This window comes from Octodon degus, unplaced genomic scaffold (genome assembly GCF_000260255.1).
Source record: "Octodon degus isolate 3935 unplaced genomic scaffold, OctDeg1.0 scaffold00241, whole genome shotgun sequence".
Taxonomy (NCBI): Eukaryota; Metazoa; Chordata; class Mammalia; order Rodentia; family Octodontidae; genus Octodon; species Octodon degus.
This window is the reverse complement of record NW_004524817.1, coordinates 2735085-2740893: the sequence shown is the minus strand read 5'-3', so window position 1 is coordinate 2740893 and position 5809 is coordinate 2735085. Positions and strand designations below refer to the sequence as shown.

At 40.5% G+C, this 5809-nt stretch overlaps 1 pseudogene; it reads left to right on the top strand.

The window, feature by feature from the left end:
* The first annotated feature begins 534 nt into the window (after positions 1-534).
* Positions 535-5117, top strand: LOC101561498 (annotated as a pseudogene).
* Positions 5118-5809: the final 692 nt, after the last annotated feature.

Sequence of the window (5809 nt, the reverse complement as noted above, 5' to 3'; positions counted from 1 at the left end):
CTCAATTGACAGCTCAGCGCGCTTCCGGGGGCGGGGCCGGCCCTGCAAACCTGGGGTTCGAATCCCCAGCCCTTGGGCCTGCTTGCAGGTGCTTTAATCTGCTGAGCTATTTGTCAGGGCTGAAGGGTTTTAATAAGAAAGAGCTGCACATGGTTTAGTAAACAGGAAAAGTAAATTAAGAGAAAATAATTCATCTCTAAACGAGTCAGAGAACTTTTCTTTTCTCATCAAATTATGTTTGCTGGATCTTGACTCCCTTCCTTCCTAGGACATTATTCTCTGGAAGTGGCATGGAGGTCATGGCTGGAGTCCCCAGGTCCCTCCTCTACCCCCAAGGCAAGCTCTGTGGGCCTTTAGGGAGCTATTCCTGTGAGGAAAGGTACAGCTGCAGAACGAGGCACAGCATGTTCCTTCCTGCTCTTGAGGCGCCTCTCTTCTGCGCGGCCCAAAGCCGTACCCATGTTCCCTGGGATCTGCTTGAGGAGTCGATTCGCTTTCATAGAAACTTGCTTATCTGTTAGCATTTCCGCGAGAATGAGTATTTTAATGGAAGCCCAGGACAGAAACCTCCCAAATCATCATCTTTCCTGACAGCGATTCTGAGATGGGTAACTCGGGTGAATAATCTTCAAAAATATTTGCTCATTATTCTTGAAGCAAATATTCACCTGAGTCAAATATACTGAGAATCATTCAACCGGCAGCTTATTGTAAATGCTCAGATTTAAGGTATGTCAGAATTTCAAATAATTTAAAAGTAATTTCATATCCATCCCCATTCCTTGAGAAGACACAAAAAGGGCTTTTTTTGTTGGTCAGAAATGTAGCATAATTCCTTCTTTCATTAAACTTGCATTGTCGTTCCACTTCTCTCACATAGTTTTTCCTATTATAATCTATTTTGCTTGAACATTATTCAAATTATCATGTTTTGCGCGCGCACACACACACACACACACACACACATGTTCTTACAATTTCATATTGATTTTTTCAGGCCCCAACGCTCTAACTACTCAAAAAGAAAATTTTTGCAGTGTTTTAATTACTGATACAAAGCAGGGGAGATGGCTCAGTGGAATCAACGCTTGCGTGGCAAGCATAAGGGCCTGAGTTCAATCCCTGGTTCCAAAAAAAAAAGAAAACAATAGTTGCTTCAAGCCTAAAGCACTTCCTCCCAACCATTCTAAATACCTTACCTATTAATTACTGATACACTATTTGAGTGAGCAGTATATATATATATTATATATATATATATATATATGGCAGATAAGAAGCATAAGAGAACTACTTTTATTGAAAATAGATTTTTTTAGGGTACACAGAGTTTACAATCTTTACTCAGTATATATAACCATGGGTAAATATTATTTATTGATAAAAATGATAGGAATTATCATCAATTAACTTTTTAGCATTCCTTATATATAAGAACTTAACTACATAAGCAGTTTAATAGGAGGGAAATAATTTTTCTTTTTTTTATTTAGTAAGGGTTTACAAGGTTTACAGGGTTTCACTATGTAGATAAGATTCGTAGTAATCCTCCTGTTTTCAGCCTCCCAAGTGCTAGGATTATAGGTGCATACCACCATGCCCAGTCTCAATCACCATCTCTTCATGCCCCAGGGGAGGGGCCACCATGCACGCTAGGAATTGAACTCCCAACTCCTGTGTCTGCCTAAGCAGGAGCTTTAATCCGCTGAGCTATTTGGCCGGCCCTAAGAATTTTTCTTTTCTTTTTTTTCCATAATTGTATTGAGAAACAAATAGCAATGAGACAGTTTCAAATCAAATTGGTAGGACAGATTCAATAATTAACACATTGCATACCCTCTTCCTAATGATTATTTGCTGTACAAGATGCAGACATGATATCCTATTTACAAACATTATTAGAACAAATCCCTCTTTTCATTAAGAGAATGTAACTATATAACTATCCTAACCATTATGAATACACAGATACAAAATGGACATTCATCTGTATCCTCTTTTTTGTTTAGTTCTGTTATTTGAATATTATAGTTGTGTTAACTCAGCAACATATTCTAAAAGAGTCCAGTAGCGCATAATAGTATTGGGTCTTCCGCTTGACTGGCAATGTCAGAAATTGTTGACCTGAGTCCCCTACAGCTCAACATAACAGCATGGCTTTGCTTCTTAGATTTCATTTTTATACTTTTCTGCTGGATGGTTAAGACCAAGATAAAGCAGGACCTATGCAACAAGAGTTGTAGTTTTGGGTCTGATAAGGTCAGTGAAATGCCCTCAGGATTTATCCTGAGATCCTGTACCTCAGATTGTAGAACCTTTGTCAGTGTCAGCCATGTGGATGAGTCACGGCCATTGCTTGGCCTATGTGCTCTCTGTGAAAGCCTGAGAGAGTGTTTTCTCTCCATGTCACTCTCCTTAGGCACACGCTACATCATCGATCACTTTCTTCTTTGGTCAAGAATTTTTCTATGATAATGCTTTTCAATGTATTCACAAAGTTATACAACCATTGGGTTTGTTAATAAGCAATTAAAATATCACTGTTTTGGTGTCTATACCATTCCAAATGATTCTTTTAAGCAATTTCCCAAATTTTCAAGTAGCAGTAGTAGTAGAAGAAGAACACTATAGTACAACAATGAGCAGTAGTATGATTTTGCAAGTTAATTTCAGTCTGTGGGCTATAATTCTCTTATAAATCTCAGTTTCTATGGATTCCCATGGAAGATAAGGTGAGTAAATGAACATTAATCTCCTAAAACTCACAGCTTACACATAGTCCCCAGACAGTGTCTGTGCTTCCCCAGGACACCTTCCATCCCGCCATGGAGAATACTGCCTCACAGTGCTGCTGCAGGGGATGGATTATGACTTCGGTTTTCTGACTTCCATTTGCTGTTGTGATAGTGATTTTAATTTCTTTATGTTATTTGGGGTCATGAATGTTCTACTCTTGACCTTTTTTCTATTGTGAAAAGAGCCAAAACTTTGTTATTTTAAAACACAAGTTGATAATAGTCTAAAGAAGCACCTTCTATATTAAAATTTATGAATTTATCTACTAACATGAGTCAACAACAGAATACTAAAGAGCAAACATTGATCACATAGTTCTAGGAATTTTTAAATGGGGAAATACCTTCTACAAGAGCAATTTACACTGGAATTTATCTTCTCATAATCCCTCTTGATTATTTCCCCACTAGAACTGACAATCATGTTTCCTGCTTGAACACATTAAAGACAGTATTGTATTTTGTGTGGTATTCTGTAATTAAGGGTGTAACTAAAAAATGTTGAGCACCTAGCAAAAGAGATGATTAAACCAAGTCCAAAACAGTAGTAACTAATATTTTGAGGGTCCAAACACATATGTATTAAAAATTTGTCTTTCTTAGTCAACGTATGGATCCTTCTCCTTATGTGTAGGTTTCAAGTTTAAAACAGCCTACATACTCCAGAATGGCAGATAGAAACTTGCCAAATACATCATCAGAAAAAATAACAAGCAAAGACCTAAATGTGGCATATGCAGGTTTACTGCAAATAATCACTGTGGAGAGCTGATAAAAGAGGACTGTGGAAAACTATGTAAACTAAAATATGACAAATCATAACTGCTTCCGAGCATCTTAGTAATTTTCTATTGAATATCTCAATAGAAAAATTATCAGTGTTCACACACTTCTTTGAAAGATGGTTTGGTTGTAGTATGAATGCAGGGTTGGTGGGAAAATTTTGGAAGAAAGTGGAATAAATTCTACTGAAATGTCGTACAAGAGTGATAACACAGGCAAAGGTGATATAGAAGCTCTGGAAACTTAAAGAATGTAAATCGAGGGCCGGGGAGATGACTCAGTGGAATAAGCGCTTCCCTGGCAAGCACAAGAGCCTGAGTTCAATCCCCGGTTCCACAAAAAAAGAATGTAAGTCGACTTGCCATGAGTTCATAACCAACTGGATGTGAGATACTGGAAAGGCACTGTGGAAGTAGAAGTTAATGCGCTTTTGCCTCAATGACTGCTTGATGCCAAGAGCTCCTATTTACTGAACGCCTAGCATTTGGGCAAACACTTCTGGAACACATTGCACTTAGCACCTCTGACCACTGCCAATACCCATCAAGACCCATGAAGTTGCCTAAGCGAAGAGAAAACTCTGGCTCATCAATATGAACAGACTTAGAGCCGGCCGAATAGCTCAGCGGATTAAAGCGCCTATAAACCGGCTCAGGGGTCGGGGTTCGCTCCCAGGGCTCTGCTGAAGAAGGGGTCTCAAATTTTCATGGAAGGAAAAGTAGAGCCCCTCCCCCAGGGCACGCTGAGACAGCGATTGAGACTAGGTGTGGTGGCGTGCCCCTGTAATCCCAGCACTTGAGAGGCTGTAAACAGGAGAATCGCTATGTGTCTGATCTAGTATTGAGACCCTGAACACCCTTTAGAACCTTCCCTAAAACACAGAAAAAAAAAAAAAAAAAAAGAAGTACCTTGTTTAAAAACCACAAGATTAAGAAGTACTAAAATTTCTAGTTTTATGTTCCATTAATTAAGGGATAGGTAAAGATTTGGAGAGGTGGTACGGATGGGCACGTCAGGGGAAGGAGGGAAGAAGGAGCCACGGGAACAGAAAAAAAAAAAAGATTAGATTGTAAAGAAAGGAAACAGGAGCCAGGCTTTTTCGAAGATCCGTGTTACAGGTGTTTCATCAGTTTGTAAGACCTGAGTCCGAAGTGGCCAGCAGTTTAGTTCTTGAAAGATCACTGAATCATGTGCAGTTTCTTGGGCGAGTGGGTCAGGACCCTGTCATGAGACGGGTGCAAGGAGAAAAATCCAGTCACCATATTTTCTCTAGCAACAAATGAGATGTGGCAATCAGGGGACAATGAAACGTTCCAGATTGGTGACATCAGTCAAAAGACAGCGTGGCACCGAGTATCAGTGTTTCAGCCAGGTCTTAGACATGTAGGGAATCAGTATGTGAAGAAGGGGTCTCAAATTTTCATGGAAGGAAAAGTAGAGTATGGTGAATACATGCATTAAAACAATGTGAGGCGACAAGCAAGAACAATCATAGCAGACATTATCTTTTTGAGTGACTAGACAAAAGAAAAGGGATGAACAGACTATTCTTGGGCCATTATTGAGTATAGTCTCTTTTCTAAATCATGTATAGTCTTTATAGTTTCAAGGATACGAATTAAAATATTTTTTAAAATGAAAAAATATATTTGGGAAAGGAAAAACGGACATATCTTTAGAGGGCTTTATTGTTTATGTATCTGGTTTTGTTTTATTTTAGAGTGGATCTTGCCATATAGCTCAGGCTGGTGATCCTCCTGCCACAGCCTCCTAAGTGCTGGGATTGCAGGCATGTGCCACTACATCTGACTTGATCATATTTTTGTGTGTAGTTTAAAATTTGCGAGACTCAGAGCGCAGGCTCGGTGAGGGAGTGAGACGACCGAGGGCCTGGGGGATCCTGAACAGATCCAGAGCGCAGGCCCCACGAGTGAGTGAGATGACCCAGGCCGCGGGATCCTGAATAGACCAGGAGCGCAGTCCGGGCCAGTGAGTGAGGCGACCCAGGCCGCGGGATCCTGAACAGACCCAGAGCACGGGCCTGGCGAGTGAGTGAGAAGACGACCAGGCCCTCGGATCCTCATTCCACCCAGGCTGCAGGCCCAGCAGGGAACCCTTCAGCAGAACTCTCTGCAAAGAGGCTAGAGGCAAGACCCATCCTGCTAATTCAGGAGCAGAACATCTTCCCAGAGAGACACAAAGGGTTCAACTCTAACGCCTGCAGCAGAAAG